This window comes from Rhododendron vialii, chromosome 6a (assembly GCF_030253575.1).
Source record: "Rhododendron vialii isolate Sample 1 chromosome 6a, ASM3025357v1".
Classification (NCBI taxonomy): Eukaryota; Viridiplantae; Streptophyta; class Magnoliopsida; order Ericales; family Ericaceae; genus Rhododendron; species Rhododendron vialii.
This window is the reverse complement of record NC_080562.1, coordinates 27884612-27911004: the sequence shown is the minus strand read 5'-3', so window position 1 is coordinate 27911004 and position 26393 is coordinate 27884612. Positions and strand designations below refer to the sequence as shown.

At 41.6% G+C, this 26393-nt stretch overlaps 1 non-coding gene and 1 pseudogene across 1 annotated transcript; both read right to left on the bottom strand.

Annotated features, from left to right (window-relative positions):
* Window positions 1–22146, bottom strand: part of LOC131328574 (probable LRR receptor-like serine/threonine-protein kinase At3g47570) — a 28887-nt pseudogene extending 6741 nt beyond the window's left edge.
* Window positions 22147–25996: 3850 nt separating this feature from the next.
* On the bottom strand, window positions 25997–26103 carry LOC131331651 (small nucleolar RNA snoR100). Its single transcript, XR_009201458.1, has one exon. It is a non-coding gene; the product is annotated as a small nucleolar RNA snoR100 (small nucleolar RNA).
* Between the last annotated feature and the right edge of the window lie 290 nt (window positions 26104–26393).

The following is a 26393-nucleotide window of genomic DNA, read 5'->3' as shown; positions in this document are numbered from 1 at the left end:
ATATATGCGACCTCGTGGAAGCGATAATTTCGTATAGGGTAGAGTATTTCGAATTTTGGTTTATAATATTCCACTCCCTTGTATCCTCGTATCCTAGCCATGTCCTAAGGTACATTCTTATTTTCCTTCTAAGCTAGTGCTGTCTGTGCGTATGCGTGCGTTTGTGAATAGTCTCAATACATCATAAATGCAAGCATGGTATTAGTGGCAAACACTTATTTACTCTAATTCATTACAAGGGTAAAGAAAACTGAAAATGCAAATTTTATAGCTAAGCCATAACCTATCCATATCAAAACAAAGAAGACTACTGTGAGTGCGGTGCGTCGGCCACGCGAAAGTCATCATGTCAACCCGGGCACACTCGCCCATCAAGTCAAAAGGGCACGCAGGCCTCAAAAGCATGTATCAAGTATCAACTAAGGCACTCCGGCTTTCAATCTATCTACGTGGGCACGCAGGCCCGAAAGCAAAAAGCAGAGTGCGAAAAGTGAAGTGAGGCTTCTTAGTAGCCCTCAGTCCTCTCCAAACCAGTCACCATCTCCGTCGTCGTCATCATCATCGTCGTCTCTCTCTCTCTCGAGGATCCTGTCTAAAACCAGGATCGTCCGTTGAGTCGTCCGAACCGCTGTTGTCGGGCGCCTCCTCGTTTTCTCCTTCTTCTTCTTCCTCCTCTTCCCCTTCTTCCTCGGAATCCTCGGGCAGGATCAGCCGTTTCTTGCGGACCGGCTCGTCTTGCGAGGGCCTTTGGCGCATCTTCAGTTGATACATCTCCTCAGCACGCGCCACGGCCTCTCGGGCCGCCTCCTCACTCGCAACTGGTGGCTGTATGCCCCGCATTTGTGGTCTAGTAGTAGGTGGAGGAGCAGGAGTCCTAGTTGATAGCTTCTTTTGTGGAGGCTCTCTTGCGCTTTTCCTCCTAGGAGCCGCCCGTCCCTGCGTCTGCATTATGAACATTTGCACATTTAGTATACGTTCCATATGTTATATGTTTGCAAGCAAGTACAATCAATTTCAAAGTCAAAGGCAGTTAAAGTATACTATGTGTCGAGCAAGGCATGCATGTGTCAAGTATCGGATGCAGGAATGTATCGTTTTTCTGGAAAATATACCTGAGATCTCTGAGCTGCCGGTGATGGGTAGCGCAAGTCCAAAGGCAAGCCACTCGCCGGTCGCCTTATCACATTCTCTAGTGCAAGCATACGCCGGACAGCCTCGTTCACCCATTTATTGGGCACTTGCAAGGATAAATTGAACATAAGCAATTGGGCAATGTTTCAGGATTTTATGGAAGTATGAAAATGAAGGCTACGATGTCTTACCGGCACGGTAACGGGCGCTGGCTCAACTCTGGCAGGGACTAGGTGTAGCTCGGCTGGGTTGCCCTGGGAGTCCACCACTGCTATCTGCCATGTCAACTCTGGTGGCCCACCTCTCACTGGTCCACTCGGACCCCGTCTTCTGTGACTTTCGCTACTACTCTGTCTCACGGTAATGGCTCTCCTCTCCTCAGCAGCTCTACGAGCTTGACTCCGGATATCCCTGAACTCTCATACTCTCAGCGGCCTTGCCAAGCGCTCTCTCTGGTAAACTGCATAGTCCATGCCGGGACGCAGGTAGCGTGTCAAGTCGGTGTCAGGCCGCGTAAAGACCTCTAACTCGGCCAGCGTGTACTCCCCTGTGTGTGAGGCCCGTGGTGGAAGTGGTCCGGGTACCTGGAACTCTGCATAGCCAAGTGACTGGCGTGTCACTCGATCGCCCAAGTACCACTGCCAACCAAATGCCGACTCGAGTAGCACTCTGCTCGCTGTCACAACCCTGCTCCTAGCCATGTATTCAGGCTCTGGCTCTGCCACCTTCCAAGGATCCCATTCTACCTGCACAAGCAAACAATGCAAGTATCGGTCAGCGACAGCATTAAAGCAATGAAAAGGGATGCACATTTCCGTTCGATAAAGTCATGTCATACCTGTGAGGGTCGGAGCTCGTCTAGGTATATCCGGAAGCCGTTCAAGTCACCTCTCCCTCTCTTCTCCCCCATGTTCTTCTTGCTCCAGATATGAGCTCGCGGAAGGATCCCCAAGTCTAGGCTCTTTGTCACCGGACGACACATGTTCAAAACCTCGTAGGCCCAGAGCTGCACAGTTGTCAAGAGATCAAATCATTGGTACAACACTGGAATATGATTGAATAGATTATATATACTCAAAAAGATAAATGTACATTGGAAATGTGTTTTGCGCTATTATGACCGTACCTCCCAAATCCGCCAGTACCCAACAGTGCTCATCTCTGTCCTCGACCCCATAAAGCCATAGGCTGCGCCAAGTGCAGCTCCTCCCCAGTCAAAGCATGAGGCTGTCCTCAGATCCTTCAAAGCAGGCAAGTACGATAGGTGAACCTTGCTACGCCTATTCGGGCACAGGGTAGCGCCGAAAAGGTACAACAGGTACGCCCGGGCCATCTGCTCCGCCTCCTGCTCAGTCGCCACCTCCTTCGCAAGGTACCGGGTAAACTGTCCATATCTCGCCATCCCTTCTTCAACCTTGGGCACCTCTCGTAAGAACCATTCCAGGGCCGCCTCGTCCTCCTGAATGCCCGAATCGAACGGGATAGGGTCACCTCCAACCCTCAAGCCGGTGATCGCCGCAAAGTCAGTAGGCGTCACCGTCATCTCCCCGGGCGGTAGGTGGAAGGTGTTTGTGGTATCCCTCCACCTCTCTGCAAGTGCGACCAGGACAACATGGTCATTTCTGGCCGGAGTAAGGGTCTGTATGAACTCCCCGAAGCCTGCCTCGTCCACCAACTGCCTCACCCTCTCAGGGAAACCCTGGTACAACGCCAAGGAACTGCATGTGCCCCCAAAACCTCGAATGTCTCTCTGTCTCGCTCTCTCCTGCATTAGACACGGAAACAAGCAACATGAGATATATCAGCGTGTGAAGTTTTCATTCTCAAGTTCTAGGTAATCAATGTAACCTGGCAGTAGATGGTTGGTTCAAGTTATTATGTCTCATGCATGGCACTCAACGCGAAACTATGGTATCACTATTCGATTCTACTTCAAAGGATTACACTACACCTCTCGGTATTCGAGCACATGCATTATATTTAAGTTTGCAATCACAAAGGGAAATGAGGGGTTATCAGAAGTTTACCTCAGCCCAGCTGCTCGAAATGTGGGTATCAGGGTCTCTCAGAACGAGCTCGGGGTCGTACTCCGCCTGCCGTGGCCTGTAAACTGTAAGACCTGATGGTACGAACAAGTGTGGAATGGGTGGCTTGTACCCCGCTGCTGAAAATGGAGCTCGGGTCAGACTCTCCGCCTCAGACACCGCTGTCACTCTAGGCCCATGTACCCTAGCTCCAATCCTCTCCTCGGTCTCTGCGTCCCTCAGTGCCTTTTCCTCTGCGGCTCTCGCCCTCTCAGCCCTCGCTGCGACCTCTGAGGCTGCTATCACTCGCTCCCGTTCCTCTCGAGCCTCCAAAACAGCAACCCCAATCATGGGATCCTCCTTGGGGAGCCGAGCCAGTCTCTCCTCGCTCAGAAACTCTGCGAGATCCTGTCTCGTGATCGGTCTGTGGCCCGACGATGTCGCTGCTGGCCGAAACAGTACCTCCTCTTCAGGAACCTCTGTGGCACCTTCCTCCTCGATCGCTATACCCTTGCCTCTCGCCGGATCCCTCGGCGGAGTCTCGCTCAGCCCGGCGCCGCTATCCCCGGTACCTCTATTGCCTGTGCCCTCGGAGCCACTACCAACCACCACTGAACCACTCATGGCCTCACTCGGGTCCAGTTGCTCGATTCCAGCACTCGCGGCCCCGACCCCCTCTGTCGCGCGACGATCTGACTTCGTCGCGCGATGCTCGACTCCACCACCGGCCTCTTGCATGTGACCCTGTTCGCCATTGCCGCCGCCCGTTACCTCTGCACTCGTGTCTATAACAGCCCCCGCTCGCGGCTGATCCGCTGTTTTGACCTCCATTGGTCCTCCCTCACCCCCCGGACGATCAACTACTTCTCCGCTACCCCGATTAACGCCGTGATCCGCCATGGACGTTGGTACGTGTGTGGGTTTACTTGATTTTTGGGGATAAAAATGAGGGTTTAGAGAGGGAAAGTTTGAGAGAGAATAGAGTTAGGGGGAATTCGAAACTGCTGTGAGCAGTTTCAGAATGTCCCCGTCGACTAAAAGGAAGAAGGCAGCCATGGGTCGGGTCTGGGCTTGTTTCAAAGCCGAACCCTGACAGAAACACTCGCGCGATGATATGGATCAATCGTGCGATGGTCAAGTTGGGCCGTTGACCAGATTCAACCTCTGGTTCAGGCCCAATCGTATGTATCGCTTTAAATGAAGTCCAGGAGTCTTGCCCGGGCCTTGCAATTGGATCCATTCGTGATATTTCCAATTTCAAATCAGCGACGATCCATCCGTCCAATTGCAAATCAGCGATCGATTTGCTCACTGATCTCTTGGTGCACGGTACTTGTGTATACTCGCTTGCACTCTTCATTTTAATCGGCTTTTGGGTAAATTGGATGGGTGTCTAGAAATCTTTGACAATACCCATACCAGCCAATGGTGCTCCGCGTGCCGTCAAAGAGGGACTACTGTAGACACCCCAATCTGACTTCCCGATTGTTTTACTTCATTTTTCGGTTTCTTGTTTTTCCGATGATGAATCAGGTCGAAAACAGTCTTGAGAACATGAAATGGCTTGAGTTTTGGCACGTGTGGAGCCCATCCTTAGTCCTGAAACCTTTGAATCCAAACCTGGACCTTAGGATAGTTAGTCACGCGACGCATTGGAACCCTCGCGCGATGGTTTAGTTGCCAGGTGGTGGTCAAAGTCAAAGTTTTTGACTGTTGACCATCGCGGGGTTAACTTGACACTCACGCGAGTGTTCCAAACCCTCGCGCGATGGTCAACACCTGTCGTTTTCACCCGGATTGCGTGGTGATCAGGGGGCTACAGGCCTATGTAACGCCGTTTCGTCGACTGAACAGCGTTCTGGGGCTCCCTTTGCACCACCTCTCCCCCCACTCTCCCATCACCTTTGGCACCCCACTTCTCCACCAAGTAATTACAACCAGCCTTGTTGGCTGGTTGCATTGCCTTGCTTAGCCACCAACCAACTCCTCCATCTATAAGTACCCCCCCCCCCCCTCATGCTTCATCCTAAAGGGTTACCAAAAATTCCCAAAGAAAAAGAAGGAAATGCAAGCATTCACATTCCATACTGCACTCATCCCTTCTTAATCTCCGTCCTAGCTACACCACCTCACTCAAGCCATCTCCAAGATATTCAAGCAAAGGTATAATACCTTTCTGCTCACTCTTTAGACCCCTGAGGGGGGCTTGCAGGGTCAAGACTGGTAATCAATACCAGTTCTGGCCCTAAAGCTAGCAAGGTTTCAAGAGCCGTGGCCAACAACACCCTCGCGCGATGGTCCCACTAACTCGCACGACAGTTTTGTCTGCACGAGATTGGACCACGTGGGGAAGGGATGCTGGTCTTTAAGTTTGTTGTCATGATCTTAGTCATTTTCAAGTCTTTTTAAAATATTAGCTCACTGCTTCGCATGTTAAAAATCATAGTTTAGCTTAGCTTAACACTACACTTAGTTCAAAATGCCCTTGGGATGCTCTTGAATATGTCTCAGAGCCCTAAGCGTGCAAAGCAATTCTTGGAAGTCCAGTAAGAACACTCGCGCGTGTGTCTTATTCTCTCGCGCGATGGTGCTCTGATTTCTAGGGACTGCCCTTGCATGAGCAGCTTGGCCTTGGCCTCTGTTTAGTCACCCCCACTGTTTAGGGGTTGTGTTTCCATAATATTTCCATCTGTTGTAATATTATTTACTTCCAAGTACATATAAACTGCCTCGTTTACACCTGGGTGAGCACTGGTCCTTCCAAAGCCTAGAAGGGGGTAAAATTCAAACTATCGGTGAGGGATCAACACTCGCGCGAGTGTGTGGTATTGTCGCGCGACTGTTTGCTTGCATGCAGATTGATTCACGCATGCAAGCTGGCTGTTTGTTTGTGCCAAAATCATACACAGCACTGTCTTAATGTTTGATCGACGTTTTGAATTTCATTCCATTTGTTATTTGTTATCTCGCTCATCCACGCCATATCTATCGCATCTTACAAACGTGTTACAGTATTGAATCTCCAATTAAATTGTTCCCCCGCCCTAATTGGCTAAAAATTGATTAAATAAATAGAATCGCAAACAAACTCTTTTTCGCAAATACCTAAGTAGAAACCGATCTCCGGATTGGGCGAGAGGGGTGCCATAAAACCCTTCCCCTCTCGTAACCTGGCTCCCGAGCCCAGATATGGTTATGACGGACTAGTTCCTTAACTTTTTCAAATCAAACAGCGCGACAAGTGCTTTGAAATACGGTTCCTTGGGTGTCGGACCTTCAAACCCGAGTGGCGACTCTGTATTTTGCGAGCGCTCGACGTCCAGCTTAAGCGCTCCCGCGAACCGACACTTTTCTCTTTTAGGAGGGGAACGGGATCCCTTCCTACGAAGGAAAATGGGGCACGCATGCCCACACCTGGCTCTCTTCATCTCTTTCACCCTCTCACCCAAAAACTCACCTCCAAACTCAAAACCCACAACTATCAACCTCAATTCCATCTTCTACTTGCGTATTCGGGCTCGTATCGCGTTGGATAAAGCTCGGTTTGGTGTGTTTAGCTCAGTTGGGATTCCGGAAGCAAGGGCTTGCTCAATCTCTTTGGTTTCGGCTTGGATGCTCGAGATAGGGAATTCTACCTCTCTTTATATGTTATTTGAGTGATTTTATGCTTTGTTCGAACTTGTATTGGTTGTTATTGAGATCGGATCGAAATCTGAAAAATCCTGTCAAAATCACCTGAAAAACACTCTCCCTACCGGTAGGAACTTTTTACCTACCGGTAGGAGAAGTAAGAAAATTTTCCTCAACCAGCTCAAACGTACTGCAGCAACTCAAAAGCTGCTCAAACGTATTCATCCACCTACCGGTAGGCCAGGTACAAAGTCGTTTCGTTCAAAATGTTGGCTGTTTTGTTTGCAGTTTCTACCGGTAGGATTTCTTTACCTACCGGTTGTTTGCAGTTTCTACAGGTAGGATTTCTTTACCTACCGGTTGTTTGCAGTTTCTACAGGTAGGATTTCTTTACCTACCGGTAGGTCAAGTGCCAAATTCTTCTCTTCTACCGGTAGGATTCAAGCACCTACCGGTAGGTGCTTGAGCTGCTATAGTGTCTTTCAGCAGCTTTTCATACGTTCTTTCAAACCACTTTTTGGAGTCTTTCTTCGACTCTATTGGGTTCTTTTGCGCATTCTTTCTAGTGTTTGGAGAATAATACCTATTTCATACATAAAATCGTCTCCGATGGACTTGAATGAACTTATCGAGTTAATTATCTCGAAAATTAGGATCAACGGACTGACTTTAATGGATTACGAATATAATGTGATATGTTACCGCCTAAAATAAACCGAAAACCACAGTGAGCAGTTGATGCATGGGGTATGGGTTTAACTTGAAGGGAAATGTTAGTAGATTGCCCAAAGGGAAATTAATGACGGTTTAAGAACAGGTGAAGAATACAATGATATAAAGGGTAGCTATTCGATGTAACGTGAAGCACGTATTGTAAAGGTTGATATCTTTGAAACCTGAAGCAAAGAACAAAATGTGTGATCGGATGTATGGGGTCTCGAGAACCCGGAATGAGAATCGGATGTACGGGGTCTCAAGAACCCGGAATGAGAATTGGATATACGGGGTCATGATCACCCGGAATGAGAATTGGATGTACGGGGTCATGATCACCCGGAATGTAAACTGGGTATACGGGGTCCTAATGCCCAGAATGTCTTTAGATTGATCTCGTGATGTGACGATGTGAAGGGTTTCTTGCGTGCCCATCTAGGATCCATAGGGAACATATGAGATACCAAGCGGTTGAAATGTAACCATATGTGGTGGATGTGTGAAGATCAAAAGATGAGTAAAAAGGAATTCAAAGGACAACGATAGGTTGATTGACAGGAGTGAAGTGTTCGTTTAAGTTCTTAATTTCTAATATCGTGCTTTTGTCTTATCCATGCTTCTTTGTTATCCGAAAGTCTAAGATTCATTGGCATCTTTCATTTCATTTGCATATAGAGTTTGCGTAGACTTTTTAATGGGCTTGTGTAGCTTAGACCTTATATTATTTTCAGGTGCTAACCCGGACCAGTAGCTTGCATGATTGGAATGCTTAGAGTGTGGACATACCCCTTTTTGAAAGCTAACCGAAGAAGTTACTATTTATCTTTGTAAATTTATTTTGAAAGATGTATTTGTAATTGAAGTTGTAATTCTTTTGATTAAGAAATATTTGTAAACTCTTAACTCTCTTGATACTTGATACTTAAGTTAATTTGGGCTGTTGGGCCAATGATGGAATATTTTGGGAACTATTGGACTTGAAAATGCAATTATAGAAATGAGAATACTGGACTCTTTTGGGTATCGTACGAAATAATTACGAGGTCTTATTTATGAAAATCCTTTATAATTATGTTAAAAATTGAGGACGTGACAACTTGGTATCAGAGCGTATATGTTTGAATACTTTGAAACCATGGGGAGACTTTAGTCTCATGGGTTCAAAATCATAGCAAAATTTTCACATGACATGTGAGCTTGCATTAAGAAGTCAGTACATCGGCATGACTTTGCATTTTCGATAATGTAGATTGTCAAAGCAAGGTTGGCTTATTTTGGGAAAGTTGGACGTTTGGTCTCACGATGGAGTCGTGGATGCTATTGTTGATAGTTAATGTCGTTGATTGTGTTATGTTTTCAATCCTTGTAGCGCGATGCCGCTGAGATGTCAGAATAACCTTGCTAGGGAAATTGTAGCGGCACTTGCGGAGTCGAATCTTTTGAATTCAGCACTTAGGGCTAACACGAATAACCGTGCCATGGAAGCGATGAGGGCGTTTCGCCGTATGAAACCACCAGAGTTTGATTGGGAGAGTAGCGATCCTCTTGTGGCCGACCATTGGCTTGCACAAGTTCGTAAAATCTTTAACGCTCTTAGGATTACTGAAGATGACCTACGAGTGAGTACTGTGGCCATTCAACTTACTGGTGAGGCAAATGAGTGGTGGGAATCGGTTTTAGGAGCAAGAAGAGACGCTTAGAGAATGACAAGGGTAATTAATCGAATAAATGAACCTGATGTAGAGAACCTGACTTGGGCTGAGTTTGAAGAACTCTTTGAGAATCAATATTTTCCAGAAACGTATCGCGAGCAACTTAGAGAACAATTTGAGAAACTAGAATAAGGTAATATGGCCGTCTCCGAATACGCTACAAAATTTCAGTCTTTGTCTCGTTTTGCGCCGAAATTAGTGGCGTTAGAGGATAGGAAGTGTAGGCATTTTGAGAAGGGATTACACCCATCCATTAAGTTATTGGTGGTGAGCCAGCACATTGGAAGGTTTTTCGAGATTGTTGAATGTGCAAGAAGTGTTGAGAATCCAGTAGGTGTGCAGGGAGAACTAAAAGTGTGGGAACCTAAGCAACCGCTAGTGCAAGTTTGCCTTCGGGAAGTTCTGGGAGCCAAGGGAGGAAGAGACAATGGGAACCACCTCAATCATTTCACGTTTAGCAGAGTTTTGGACCACCTACTTCATCGGGAAGTCATGGAGTTTCTATCAAACCACAAATAGTGTGCCATCGGTGTGGTCAGCCAGGTCACTTTCGTGCTAAGTGTTCGCAACAACAGAAGACATGTTTCATTTGCGGTGCACCTGATCATCTCGCAAGAAGATGCCCTCAAAAAGTAGGAGAGCGTAGTGGGCCTAGTTCAGTGAGACCAGGGCAGAGTCTTGTTCGACATCATTCCCAATTCCAGTCTACTTCAGGTCAAGGGTCACGCATTGAGCGAGGAGCGAATCTTACCATTTCTCAAGATCCAGAGACACCAAATGTGTGGGGTAATTTCTCCTATCTCATTTAATCCTTTGCTAGGATTCTTTCAATTTGGGAACATATCATCTTTCCGTGGTTTGCATCTTTTCTCTGACTTGAATTTGAATACCGAGGATTCCTAGGCCATCCTTGTTTGTTGAGTAACACCCCCAGATAGTATTTGCCGAGACTATGAGTTGGTTGTTTCAGGTTGTCATTTTGTCTGTGATCTCAGTGTCTTACGTGAGGCGAGGTTTGGTTTTGTTTTGAGAAAAGATTGGCTACACTAATGATTGTTTGCTATATTTCGAACGTGTCTTCATTAGAGTTTTTCTTTACCGCTCTTCTCTTTATGGTTTAGTTGAACCTTGATTGAAATTTGTAAATGAGCAAGTTATCCATGAAGTCGTTTGTTCATTGGCTTAAATAGATTTTGACATCTGCATCAATTACCACACGATCCTTTCTAGTGCTACTCTGTGCTATACGAATCCTTGTCATGAAATACCATGTGGTGTACCTACTATTGATTTTGAAGTAACTATTGCTGAAATCTATGAGTACTTCTCGTCTATTATTCTCGTTCTACTCTTGATGCTATGGTTCATGGTATAAGATATCGCTAGTAAATTTAGGATTTCGTTACTATGGTTACTAATTTTCTCAATTCATAGTTGCTATTCACTTGATCTCTGCAGTTGCAGCCTTCATCTATTAGAGCTAAGTCAATAGTGATATTTTCAATGACATTGTATCCTATGTGTTGTCAAGCTCAAATCTTGTTGCGATTGTGACCTCTTTTGGGTTTAAAATTTTTTTTTTTGACATAGCCTTTAGCTTCTTCGGAAGTACATGGTTTGCCCTATATTGTTTCATTCCAGCTTAGTAAGTGTATTACACCATCTGATATTGGACAAAGTTGGTTGTGCATTTGGTTGTCGTACCAGTAAATGCTGACCTTGTTGCCATCGTTGCCTACTTTGGCATCACAGTTTGTTGTGACTCCTCAACCTTGAAGTTACATGATTTGAACTTGCTTTTGCTTCGTATCGGTTTGCGCGTTTAGACTTCATTGATTGGTCTGGATTCCATCGTTGCAGCCCCTGGTCTATTTATTGAAAATTGCTACTCTATTCAAATTCTTATGTCTTAACACTCACTTATTGGAGACAAATTTATGGTGACCTATTGGTTGATATTGATTTATAGTTGTTGTTTGATTCAAATTTACTTGTTGTAGTTGGTTTCGGCGATGTTCAGATTTGTAGCCTTTGTGGTAGTCCCTCAACTCTGAAAGCACAAAACTCATTCTATGTTACTCAATTCCACTATGTTAAAAGCTTTGCTTATCCTTGGTATTGGACACATTGTCGATCTTGCATCAGTTCGTTTACTTCGTGAGCTGTCCTATTGCTATGTGTTTGTCCTCAGTATTAAAAATCTATCATTTGTAAGAAATTATTCACAAACTCATTTGGCTCGTAGAGCAATAAGAAGGTTATGATCGGTTATTTCTATGTTCTTCGGTACGTTGAGTTGGTTGCTTAGCAAATTTAAAGATTTCATGTGTTCTTTGGATTCCGGATGTCTCGTCCTCGTTCTTTGAGTTCTTGATTGGTGTTGTTTGAGTTTTGAAGCTCACTGTTTCGTTTGAGATAATCGAAGGACGCTGTTGACCGTTGTTGATACCCTTTGTCATTCGAAGCGGGAGGACGTATTTCGTAAAGTATCGCCGCGTTGAGGTTCGTTTCGTTGAGGCAGAAAAAGGGGGAGCTTTATCGTTTGAAGAATATGTTATGTATCGGATATGGTGCGTGTCTTTTGGATACCCAGGCGACAACCGACGAAATCCAGTTGGAAGCGGCGATTGATCACCGCCCATTCCAGATGGAAGTCTCGGGAAGTCAATTAGACTATCAGTATTCTTGATGCATTTTAATACATAGGTATTGAGGAAGTACGAAACGAATCCATTGCATGTGTTAGAGAGGTCCGAAGTTGAGTTAGAAGCCAACGTGTCCTCAGGTAAGGATCCAACACGTATCCTAGATTTGCGTAGCCAAGTTTTGAGAGGCAATACGATACGATTAGTACGAGTTTACATGGGGAAAGGGGGACTAAGTTCGAAGGAGGTATCCACCTTAGTTTTAGTTGATTGGTGTGAGTATGACGTAGCACTTTCATGATTATTGAACCATTGCATATGTAAGTTGTTGTGATTTTGCGTATTTATATGATACTTGGTAGCATTGGACCTGGTTTGGCAAATTTCGGGACGAAATTTCTTTAAGGAGGGTAGAATGTAGAGACCCGTAAATTTCTTTATTTAATTTTAATATTTTATAAAGGGATAAGTGATAGTTTAGTGTGGAAATTGTGGTTGTGGGTTAATGTGCAAGAATATGGAAAATGTGAGTGTTAGTGTAATATAGTGCATGTGTGTATATGTGTGTGCTAGGAGAGAAAATTTCATTTTTCTCCTCCCTCTCCATTTCTCGGTTCTCTCTCTTCTCCCGGCTCTCTTCATCTCTTTCACCCTCTCACCCAAAAACTCACCTTCAAACTCAAAACCCATAACTATCAACCTCAACTCCATCTTCTACTTGAGTATTCGGGCTCGTATCGCGTTGGATAGAGCTCGGTTTGGTGTGTTTAGCTCAGTTGGGATTCCGGAAGCTAGGGCTTGCTCAATCTCTTTGGTTTCGGCTTGGATGCTCGAGGTAGGGAATTCTACCTCTCTTTATATGTTATTTGATCAGTGATTTTATGCTTTGCTCGAACTTGTATTGGTTGTTATTGAGATCGGATCGAAATCTGAAAAATCCTGTCAAAATCGCCTAAAAAACACTCTCCCTACTGGTAGGAACTTTTTACCTACTGGTAGGACAAGTAAGAAAATTTTCCTCAACCAACTCAGACGTACTACAGCAGCTCAAAAGCTGCTCAAACGTATTCATCCACCTACTAGTAGAATTTGTTTGCCTATCGGTAGGCCAAGTACAAAGTCGTTTCGTTCAAAATGTTGGCTCTTCTGTTAGCAGTTTCTACCGGTAGGATTTCTTTACCTACCGGTAGGTCAAGTGTCGAATTCTTCTCTCCTACCGGTAGGCCAAGTACAAAGTCGTTTCGTTCAAAATGTTGGCTCTTCTGTTTGCAGTTTCTACCGGTAGGATTTCTTTACCTACCGGTAGGTCAAGTGCCGAATTCTTCTCTTCTACCGATAGGATTCAAGCACCTACCGGTAGGTGGTTGAGCTGCTACAGTGTCTTTCAGCAGCTTTTCATACGTTCTTCCAAACCACTTTTTGGAGCCTTTCTTCGACTCTATTGGGTTCGTTTGCGCATTCTTTCTAGTGTTTGGAGATTAATACCTATTTCATACATAAAATCATGTCCGATGGACTTGAATGAACTTATCGAGTTAATTATCTCGAAAATTAGGATCAACGGATTGACTTTAATGGATTACGAATATAATGTGATATATTACCCCCTAAAATAAACCGAAAATCACAGTGAGCAGTTGATGCATGGGGTATGGGTTTAACTTGAAGGGAAAGGTTAGTAGATCGCCCAAAGGGGAATTAATGACGGTTTAAGAATATGTGAAGAATACAATGACATAAAGGGTCGGTATTCGATGTAACGTGAAACACGTATTGTAAAGGTTGATATCTTTGAAACTTGAAGCTGGGAACAAAACGTGTGATCGGATGTATGGGGTCTCGAGAACCCGGAATGAGAATTGGATGTACGGGGTCATGATCACCCGAAATGTAAACTGGGTATACGGGGTCCTAATGCCTGGAATGTCTTTAGATTGATCTCGTGATGTGAAGATGTGAAAGGTTTCTTGCGTGCCCATCTAGGACCCATAGGGAACATATGAGATACCAAACGGTTGGAATGTAACCATATGTGGTGGATGTGTGAAGATCAAAAGATGAGTAAAAAGGAATTCAAAGGACAACGATAAGTTGATTGACAAGAGTGAAGTGTTTGTTTAAGTTCTTAATTTCTAATATCGTGCTTTTGTCTTATCCATGCTCATTTGTTATCCGAAAGTCTACGATTCATCGGCATCTTTCATTTCATTTGCATATAGAGTTTGCGTAGACTTTTTTACTGGGCTTGTGTAGCTCAGACCTTATATTATTTTCAGGTGCTAACCCAGACCAGTAGCTTGCATGATTGGAATGCTTGGAGTGTAGACATACCCCTTTTTGAAAGCTAACCGAAGGAGTTACTATTTATCTTTGTAAATTTATTTTGAAAGATGTATTTGTAACTTAAGTTGTAATTCTTTTGATTAAGAAATATTTGTAAACTCTTAACTCTCTTGATACTGAAGGTAATTTGGGCTGTTGAGCCAATGATGTAATATTTTGGGAACTATTGGACTTGAAAATGCAATTACGGAAATGAGAATACTGGACTCTTTTGGGTATCGTACGAAATAATTGCGAGGTCTTATTTATGAAAATCCTTTATAATTATGTTAAAAATTGAGGACGTGACAAAATAGGTCAGAGAGGCCCTGAGGAAAGTATGGCATGCGTGTTTGGTTGTCTAGCTATTACTTGCCAACGGATCCAGGGATGGTGCCAAGCGGCATCCGTCCATTAATCTTGGCACGAATGGCTCGGATTAAATCTATGGGCGTATGGATCTTAACCATCCATTGCTTGGTCATGATCCGAGTCGTCGATTGCCGGGATGAACGACCGCTTGATCAGCACCGCTGCCAAGCATATAACCAGTGGCCTTGGATATTCATTCTTGACAATGATGATTTTCTCCAAATATTCTTCTTAAATTATTGTTATTATCACTCAAGCTTATGAATCTCTTTTCTCAAAAAAAGAAAAGAAAAGAAAAGGCCCCATAAAATAGACCCATTTGATGAAGCCTTAACGAAATTTCTAATTAATGTGGTGATAACTTTATTTTTCCTTTAGTTCATGTTTCTAAGCATGATTTTGTATCCCTCTAAGCACGGCACACAAAAGTTGAAACTCCAATAGCCCTAACAATTAGTCTAGTATCACAAGCACATACGTCACAATCTGAAGAGTTTTAAAATTTTGATGCAATAGATCTAGTAGGGATCTATGGTCCATCCGTGAACCCAAGGACGCCTTCGTATAAGCCATGAACCATGATTTAGTCCTTGTATCTGTCAGGCTTCACTTCCATACTCGTTACGGGTCGCTTTCTTTATAATTATAGTGTTTGTCCCGTGGTATGCACCACGTTACAAGTACTTACAACAGTACATACTTGTTTGAAATTGGGGCAGAGAGAGAGAGAGAGAGAGAGAGAGAGATATGTAAAATTTGAAAATAAAAAGGGGTTGAAGTTATTGTTTTAAACAGTAAAAAATAGTTTGTAATTTTTTGCTACTGCCTCGGGAGTTCAGTACTTTCGTTGCAATTCCTCAATATCAATATGGGCTTTGTTCTCACTCATTTGACCCCTAACCCACTAAGGGTCGGTAGCAAATTTTACATGAAAAGAAGCCATTTGGTTCACATGGGGAAAACCTTGAACATATATACCAGAAATTGGTGACAAGAAACATTTACTTTTTGCTCATAAGCTATTGGAGACCCACTTGACATGTAAGTCTTACAATACATTACATTTAAATGAGAAAATTCTCATGCTTGAAACAAACTAAAAACATGAGAGGAACATAAACTTGAAATAAAAAGCAGAAATTGAACAACAAACTAGCATCTGTAATGCGTACCCAAATCAATATGGAGCAATATCACAAATTAAGTTGTGGCCGGTCTCAACAGATACCTTCAAGACCCACCAAACCTCAAGCACCTATGAGGGAAGAAGGAAAATTAGTTATTGAACAAGTTTCATGAGAGAAGATCATAATCACTTACAGAATATATAACTTTGGTCGAAGATGCGGCAGCTTGGAAAATGGGTTGATTTTGTGCACATAATTAATGAATATATACATAAAAGCGCTAGCATATACACCAATTTTTAGTAAAAGAAAGAGGGAAAAAAGAACACATCCACATCCTCCAATTGATGATAGTTGCAGAGGTTATTCAAGAACATGCCTCTTTGAAGTGACGAAAGCAAGGTTTGTTTATCCTGAATTGGAATGTGGCATTAGAGTTCCAACTTTGTTGTCTCTTCACTATTGTTTTGAAAATACTTACACTGAGGTTCTAGACTTCCAGACTCCTGGTAGAATTTATTGATTCTTAAGGTTGAATTAGAAATTATGGAAATCCTACGTTTTGTTCATATATAGCTGCAGACCACGTGAGAGCTACGTATTAATTTGAATTGATGAAAAGAGGAGATGAAAACATTATGGTTGTTAGGAACCCGGGTGAAGTTGAACAAAACTAAAATGTTTAAGTAATAAGCAACAGCTGAAACAACCGATGTTTTGCTGGTGAGTGCAGATTTTTTTCTTTAGTAGTTATTGGAATGCATAAGGGGTCATACCTGCACATGATCAAGCTGCAATTCTAGCTCTGATTCTTCCGTGCACTCCAACTCCGAGAAAAGTGTTCTTAATCACATGCAACTGAGTAACTGTTTCTTTGATATCCAATCGATCTCTTGGTAGTTCTTTTGAACAAGCTAGTCCCACTTTAAGAATTGAAGTCAAGCACTCCTGAACTTTGTGAAAGCTAGCCGGGCTTTGATTCTGAGAGCTGTTGCTTGAGCTTGCCTCTCCCATTACTACTTGTTGAAACAATATTGGATCAAAAATGTTTGCAACTTGTTCAGCCATAGCCATCTCAACAAAGTTGTGGAGAGTCAGACTACCCGTGAACAAGGTATCTGTTGGTCTCTTCCCTGTAACCATCTCCAATAATAAAATACCGAAACTGTACATATCACCCGATGTTGATACTTGATTTCCCATGCCATACTCTACAATTCATCCATCATATAGATAAAAAAAATATCACAAATCAATTAATCTGCTTGATAATTAGCCTCTCAAGGAATAGTAAAGAAACATCAACAAACATCTCTTCTTTGCTGGAATAACGACATTTGGTTCTGCCTGTGTCATCTGAAATGCCTAATTTGAATTACGCTTGATTGGTTCACTTCGATTTTGTTTGGGTAAATGTATATTCCATTGAAAAGCCTTAACCAAACATATAACAAAAGTCAAGGGTTATACCCATGCATACAAAAAGGAACCCTTAATTATCAGAGCATCAAAAGAAAGGGAATTGGGATCTAAATTCTTTTTAGTAGTTATTATTACCTAACCATAGCCCCAAATCATAGCCCCTTCATTATCAGGTTTGGTTGTGGCTTCTTGGAAACTTGGCTCTACTTTGGAATGACTCGGTTCGGCTCCGTTTGGTCTGTGGTACTCACGTAATATAGAAATTAAAAAGTCTATCTCCATTGCGATACTTTCTTGAAAAAGAAAGATAGTAACAGAAACCTAGGTAGACAGTGTTTTTGAATGCTGGTTAATACTACCTAGTATGCTATTATAATTTCTTGATGTTTACACGTGGCCCATTTGTGGTGAAAATATACCCTAACACAAGTGAATTACGACTTGCATGTAATACTTTTGAAAGCAAGATGATGCAGTGAGAAGTAAAACATAAGAACCAACAGCTTTATTTCTGCATATGGGTTACCAGACTCAAAGGAGAAGTGAATTAAATCTAAAAACCGTTTGAAACGAAGGAGAAAAGAAACACAAAATTAGTCTCAGGGGTACATTTACCTGGAGCTGCATAACCGGATGACCCCCGTAAGCCAATAGAACTTGATTGATTTGCAGAAGAAATACGTGTCGCATCTACAAGGAATCTTGCTAACCCAAAATCACCTACATGCCCAACCATATCATCGTCGAGAAGAACATTGCTCGGTTTCAAGTCACAGTGAACTATTGGTTCCGAGCAATGGCGGTGAAGATAAAAAAAGTGCAGAAGCGACGTCAAATGCAATATTTAACCTCTGTAGAAGGTTTAAACTCTGCAACTTGTCGTGAGTATCATCTTCTTTCTCATTTGGATGCAACCACTCATCTAGGCTTCCATTGACCATGAACTCGTAAACCAGAGCTTTGAAATCGTCACCTTTATAGTCAATGCTTGAACATGCTGTGATGACATTTACAAGATTCCGATGTCTGATGCTCCTTATGGCCTTACACTCGGCAATGAAACTCTTGGTAGCTCCCTGGAATTGAAGGTTTAATACCTTCACGGCAACTAGTTTTTCACCCTGATTAAGATCAAGAATTCCTTTGTACACCGAACCATAACTACCCACACCGATTAGATTGGTTGGAGAGAACCCATTGGTCGCTTTAACAAGACTCCTGTAGGACAACTTAGCAAAAGAGTGGCCAAAAAAGCTAAAAGATGGTACCTCTGTTCTCTTTTTAATCCAACGAAGATACACAAAATACATCATCACAAATAGACATAAAAGCCCAAAGGACGATGGGAGAACCAATTTCATGACTTGAGTAAATTTCTTCCTTGTGAATCCCTTGGATTGGCAACTACGCAGATTTAAATCAGGTATACCACCACAAAGCTTCTTATTTCCCTCAACAGAAATAGCTGTTGTATTCGTAAATATGCCTCGTTTTGGTATTACTCCCTCAAAATCATTGAATGATATGTTTAATTTCTCTAAGAAAGGAAAGTCTGCTATATACTCCGGGAGTTTCCCTGAGAAATCATTCATAGATATGTCTAGTTCCTCCAAGCCTCTCAATTGACTCAAAGTTGATGGAAGGATTCCTGAGAACTTGTTGCCCTTCAAATTAAGTGATACCAATTGCACACAGCTACCAAGGGCGCTTGGTATATTACCAACCAACATATTCTCAGAAACATTTAATGTTACAAGAGTTTTTAAAACCCCGATTTCCACAGGGACGACACCAGTCAAGTTGTTATGAGATAGGTCTAGATTTATCAGTGATGAGAGACTAACAACTTGTTTGGGTATGGTGCCACTAAGACTGTTTTTGGCGAGTCTAAGCTCTAGCAACATCTTGCATTTGCTCATACTCGACGGGATGCTTCCATGAAGATCATTTTCAGACAGATCAAGATATAGTAACATGGATAAGTTTCCGAAAGAAGATGGGATGTCACCAGAGATTCTATTTCCTCCGAGCAACAATCGATGCAAGTTTTGAAGTTTCCCGAAATCAATAGGAATGTTACCTGTCATATGGTTGTTTCCTATTGCGAATTGCTGCAAATTGACCAGATTCACTATCTCTCTTGGGATACTCCCGTACATGCTGTTGCCCTGCAAGTCTACATAACTAAACCCAACAGAAAAATTAGTAATTGCCTCTGGAAACACACCTCCAAAACCATTGTTGGCCAGTAGCAACTCACTGAAATCGGTGGCATTGATCAAAGAAGAGAGAAAGCTCAAGTCATCGGCTTCCCCTGTTCCTAGATGATTAGACTCAGCATTTAACAACTGTAGGTTATGCAACTTATCCAAAGAAGGCATTTTCCCAATAAATTTATTGGCTCCCACCCCAAGGTAATATAGATTGGTGGAATTTGATATTGAACTAGGAATGGATCCAGTCAACGAGTTATTATCAACTCCAAGGAGCGAAAGATTAGGAAGGTAAAATCCTAGGTTTGAGGGAAGAATCCCTTGGATTTGGTTCCCTTCGACCTCGAAATTCACAATGGAAGAGATATTAAATATTGAAGAAGGAATCGTACCGACCAACCTGTTCATTGCTACCGCAAAAACTTCCAAGTTTGTCAATCTGCCAAGACCATCAGGCATATTCCCACCAAAATTATTGTAGGATATATAGAGGATCGTCAAAGATGATAGATTACCAATAGTTGTAGGCACACCTCCTGTTAGATTGTTTTTTCCAATATACAATCCCTGGAGTTTGGATAGGCGACCGAGCTCTGTTGGAATTTTTCCCGTTAGGCTGTTTAGAGTAAACTCAAGGTTGATAAGATTAGAGCAACGAGATATATTGGCCGGAATTTCGCCGGTAACTAAATTCTTATACAGTGACATGAATTTTAGTCTACGTAAGCGACCGAGTTCTTGGGGGATGTCATGATACAAGCTATTGTTTTGTAACTGTAATCTCATAAGGAAGCTTAAATTTCCAATGTGAGGCGAAATGGACCCTGTTAATTTTGCATTACTAAGGATTAACTTGGTGACCTTCTGGTGCCGACGGCCACATGTCACACCAAACCAATTGCAGAAGTGGATGGATTCATTCCAAGAGTTCAGTGTCCCGAGGGGATCGCCGGTGATTTCGGCCTTGAATGCTAATAAGGCTAGTCGGTCGGTCTCGTTCCCGCCGTGCACAGAGTCGGGTACTGAACCCACAAGCAAGAGAACAACAGAATGCATGAACAGAAAAAGAAAAAATGAAGCTGACAGTAACAGACCCATGTATTGTAAAGGTCTGCGGTGGAGCGGATTTTGCTGCTTACTTTGTGTTGAATGTGAAGTAGAAGAAGAAGAAGACGGTGGCGCAAGGAAATTGGAAGTGAAGGCTGAAATATTTCTGGTGGAGTTGTTTGAATGAGAGGGATGTTGGGTTGAGCTAATTAAGTAGTACATAAGCTTGCACTTCTCCAAGTGGTGGAGCCCTCTTTTTTTCACCAATCAGAAATTGATCGGGAAAAGTTCTTTCTGAGTAAATTTTTAAATTTTTTGGTATTCTTTCGGTCAAAGAATTTTGTCAGGTCAGGTGCTTAAAAAAATTGTTCAGAGGTTCAGGAACCTATTATAAAAACAAGAATTTCTACAAAATTTTCCAGACTTTTTGGCATGGTCTTTTCTATTATTTTCTCTTAATCCTGAAAAGATTTGGGTCGAATTTTTACACCACATAGTCCGTCTTGATGAGAAGAATCGAAAAAAGTATAGAATATGGATCAAAACTTCAAAAAAATCATACAAGGCGGCGAAAAAGATCCTAAAATTTAGTTTGTATTTTTATATTTTTCCAATTTCTCTCATAGACGAATGATGTGATTCAAAATTTTTACTCCAATCTCGTTAGAATTAAGAGAGCTAATAAAAATAAGGAAAATTCTAAAATCAGCCCAATGGGCTGACAATAATGAGTATGTGAATGTATATTAAAGGGTGTATAAAGAACACAGAAATACGTCTTTTTCTTGTCTTTTAGTGTTTTTATTGTCAGCCCACTAGACTGACAATAGCAAGACCGTAAAAATAAAGCCATGCCAAATTGGTCAGAGAGGTCCTTTCCTAAAGTATGTCACGCGTGTTTGGTTGTCTATTACTTGCCAACTTAGTTTGACAATGATGATTTTCTCCAAATATTCTTCTTAAATTAGTTGTTATTATCACTCAAGCTAGCTTATGAAATCTTTTCCTCAAAAAAAACAAAAAACAAAAAAACCCACATAAAATAGACCCATTTGATGAAGTCTTGATCAAGGTTTTTAATTAATGTGGTGCTCACAAGATGAACGGTTCAGATTATCTCAATGAATGCATGACAAGGCTCACAAATGGCGGTGGCCATGATTTCCGCCTCATCTGGATGTAACTCACTCTCTTTTCCTTTAGTGCATGTTTCTAAGCATGATTTTATATTCCTCTAAGCACGACACACAAAAGTTGAAACTCCAATGACCCTAACAATGATTCTAGCACCACAAACACATACACAATTCGAAGAATTTTAAAATTTTGATGCAGTAGATAGCTGAATTGTATGATTCACCATCGATTCTATATAAATCTTAATTCACCTATAGATTCGTTTCGTTTTTGCTTGAATCGTGAATCGAATCGTGAATCTCTAAACATGAAGTAAAATGAGCTTTTATTTACTTCTAAGCATTACGGGCCAGTCATAGATTGTGCCGCTTATTTACCGCTTAGGATCACGTTAAATTTTATTTACGTCTGAGGATTAGTTGCTGTTAAAAGTTACATTTCTGTCCTTTCCATTCCATACAGTCTGAAAACTTCACATAAGCATAAGCATACACCGACAGCTCTTCGGCATTGACGACACGTTGCTCGTGGAGATGCAGAATGCTGTAATGGACATCGACAAAGACAACGATAGAGCCATCGATCTCAAGGGGTTCGCAGAAATCCACCACGGAAACGTATTGAACGGCGACAGCTGCGAGAGCACCCATCGATGAGCAAGCAACAGAGAGACCCACATCCGAAGTCGAGCGCAATCGCGAGCTCCAAGCTAATGAAATTAACTAGGTGATTGTTGTGTTTTGAAATCAAGTAAAATTCACGAGCTCGAAACTAATAAAATTCACGAGCTCAAAGCTAGTAGAACTCATGAGTTCGACATTTCAGAATTAGTGAAATTCATGAGCTCAAAAGCTAGTGAAATTCACGAACTCCAATTTAGTGAAATTCACGAGTTCAAAAGCTGGTGAAATTTATGAGTTTGAATGTTCGTGAAATTCATGAGCTCCAAGTTAGTGAAATTCACGAGTTCAAAAACTAGTGAAATTTACAAACTTAACCTCGACATTAGAATAACTCGTTCAAGAAGAACTTAGACGACGACCAAACCAAAGTGCGTAGTAGCAGTGGTGCGCAGAGAGAGGTAGATGGTTCTGGCCATTGTTCCGTGGTCGGGTATTTTAGTTAGAGAAACCATGAGTGATGCTTAGGCGTACTTTACGAAATTTGACTGGAGTCCGTGGGAATTTAGGTGGCCTTTCTAGAGGCCTCCAAAAAAAACTGCTCGGATGACGCCCTTTTCGGTCATTTTTTTTGCTGATTTTTGCACACATTAAACGGTTTGGATTTTCAAAATTTGATCGGAAAATGAAAGTCCCTCATTTTAACAAAATGAGAGATCACTCACTTGAAAATTTATATATATATATATATATATATATATATATATATATATATATATATATATATTGAAAGGCGAAAAATTTATTAATCTTTGAAAACAAATTACAAAGATTAAAAGGAACCCAAACAGCTTCAAGCTGGAGTAAGAGAAAACCACAAGGGAAAACAACAATTCCAACAATCACAAGCCAACAAGGAGCCCAAGGGAAAACGATAACACACCAAGGTTGGCAAGAAACCAACAAAGAAACACCTAAAACCCAAAAGGGGCACACCCAAGCCTACACCTAAACATCAAGACAACACCCAAAACGACACCTAAGAGTCAATCATTATGTTGGAGATCATGCGCCTTAGCCCTTTCCTCATCTTCAGCTTCCATAATCGCTAATCGTCGAGTGAGATCCTTTTCGTCCCCCGAATAGCTAAGACCCATAATCTTGTTAAGGGACCAAACAGTCTAAGCCTCGTTAAGATGAGTCATGTTGATGCCTACAGAAGAGATTGGTAAAGTAGCAGCGGCAATTGCTGATCTAATCATATATTTTTACCTCTACGAACAGAAAAATGACACTTAATTCCCACTAAGGAGAGATGAAACACATAATTACCACTAGGTTCACTTTTACAAAAATATATTTACCATTAATGAAAGTGTTACCCTAGAGTTTTAGGGTATGCTAGGGTTTTAGAGTACCCTAGTGGATACCCTAGTATTCTTGGGTGCCCTAAAATCTTAGGGTACCATATGGTTTTAGAGTTTTAGGGTACCCTAGGGTTTTAGGGTACCTTCGAGTTTTAGAGTTTAGGATACCTTGGGGTTTATGGTACCCTAGGGTTTAGGTTTACGCATTTCATAGAGCCCTTGGGTTTAGTTTTAGGCACTTTCAAAGAGGTTTTAGGGTACACTTTCCTATTATAGGATTTTAGCAGTTTAAGCACTTCCATAGGTACCCTGGGAGTTTAGGCATTTTTATAGAGTACCCTAGGGTTTAGGCACTTTCATAGGGTGCCCTAGGGGTTAGGCAATTTAAGGGTTTAGGGTTTTAGGCACTTTCATAGGGTTTCAGTGTTTCATTAATTAGAGAAGACCCGGTAGAAATTATTTTCTATTTTCTAGACCTAGAGGTAAAAAGCCCTGATTTCTAGCATCAAGTTTCAGTATACAGCCAAAGAAGACTGACTTGCAATTTGCATAAGTCCATTGATTCAGTCCTTGAGTCTATCCACTTGGCCCAAGTCAGTTTTCACCGAAATTGACACCGGTGTATTCTACAATGAATTTTCAGTACTATGAGCCCGGGCCGGCGGGGAATTGCACAATTTGCACTTTGCATCAGTCAGTTTTCACTTCCATTATTCCATACACGTTTTGGGTCGCCCTCTTAAGTGTAGTGTTTGTCACCCCTATAGTGCCTTCATGATACGACAATGCCAGAGATTAAATGACCATACCAAACCATTGTGTTAACAGTACATACTCGTTTGGTTTGATGTCATCCGTCCTTCAAGAATTAGGGACCAGCAGTGGCGACTTCAAAAATTTATAATTATTGGGTCATTCACACATGCATTGAAAGTCAAGATGTTATTTTTTGGGTAAGGATAGTTAAGATGTTTCCTTTTAGTCGAAGAGCAAAAGTCGTTGAAATTGATAGTATGACACTATGACTTTTGTAGCACTACGTGACTGTCTTATTTTAAAAAATTGTGTCCATAGTTTTTGAACTAAAAGAAAAACAGTGCAAGAAAATCCTTTAAGAGCCTCTCCTGTCTTTATCATTTCTATACTCAAACTCGAAATTTCATAAGTAAAAACCCGGCCATAAATATATATTTCAACCCATGACTCAAATTAACACTGAGATAATACCCTCTCTTTTTTTTTTTGGCCAATTGGTGGGACTGAGATAATATTAAAAAAGACACAATACTAATAACAGCTTTTCACTTGGGGCATACATACAATACATATACCGAAAGAAAAATAGAAAACTCGTGGAATTAAGGCTCCGTTTGTTTGGGGAAAAAATGTTTTTAGGAAAAATATTTTACCTAGTTTTCAGTGTTTGGTTGTGTAAAAAGTGAGAAAAACATTTTACATGTAAAATATTTTTCATTAATTGGATGAAAATGACTTAACCCTAAATCTTCCGTAAGTTATTTTCCGAAATGAACCCGTTGCTTACTACTGTAATTTTCACTGCTCAGTTTCCTCGATCGTGAGTCCTGACCCACGTTCAATTCTAATATTCTCAGATCTCTCCAACGTTTAAGCCTTCTCTCTCCCTCTACACTATTTAGTCTCTTTTTCTAAAAGTATTTTTTCAGTGTCAACCAAACACCGAAAAATAAAAAATTGAAGTTTATTTTCTAAAAAAATATTTTACATGAAAAACATTTTACATCGAAACAAACAGAGCGTAATATCTTAATAACTAATGTCCTTTTCAGTAACCAAATTTTAATTCCGAATCCAAGTGTTTCATCACTAACCTGTCCATGGATTATTGACTCCTAAAACTGAAACAAAAAACAATAATTTGACGAACTAAATGCAACATATATTTACAGATTTCCATTAGAGATAGAGAGACGTCCACAAAGCAAAGATCCAACAAGATAGAGGTGTTGGTTCGTTTAGTAATGCAATAAATTATTGGGTGTTTTGCACCCCATGATAGGGTCAATGCTACATTTTCAAGGGTTCATTTTTTATTTTTCAATTCCAACAGTCACACCCCACACGGTTAACTTCCTAACTGCTAACTATCATGCCACATTGTAGCTGCACACAAGGACGGAACCAGGATTTTATCCTAGCAGTGGCGAAATGCATACTAAAAAAATAAAAAGATGCATTACAATATTAATAGTTATCGGCTCCAAAAAAAATTAAAATAACGTAATAAAAACTATAGTAAATGATGTTTTTCATTTGCACATGAAAAAACACTAATTTTAATTTTGAGTATCGATAATGCCACTTCAACAACAACAACAACAACAGAACCCATGTAGTCCCCAATCATAGGGGTATAAGTGGGCGAGGATTGGAGACAGACCTAACTTTTGGCAATATATACAACGTGGCTAATCTCAGAATACCACTTAAAAAGTAACAACCCCCCCCCCCCCCCCCCCCCCCCCCCCCCCATGTATTTTGGTGCGAAACCATGCTCCAAAATAAAGTCAAATGGCATTAGAGAAGACAGGTCTAGAGACCTAATTCAATTTATGTGTACATTACCAAGCTTCCTTTATTGATAATCCAGAGCATCAATAAACACAAAGATAATGCCACTCTTCAAATCTATAATATCACTTCACAGTTTCCTATATGAATTTTTCAAATTGATAACCGCACTTCTTTTTGGGAGGGGCATTACAAATTTGAGAAATGACATTATAATTAAGTTTCCTTAATTTTTTAGGTTAAGTTATTTTAGGGTTAGAATTAATGGGGAGTTTTTTTTTTCTTAATTACACATCATCATTTATATTATTTCATTTTGGCCCATTGAATTTAGTTTTAGAATACTCTTTTGGGTCTTCT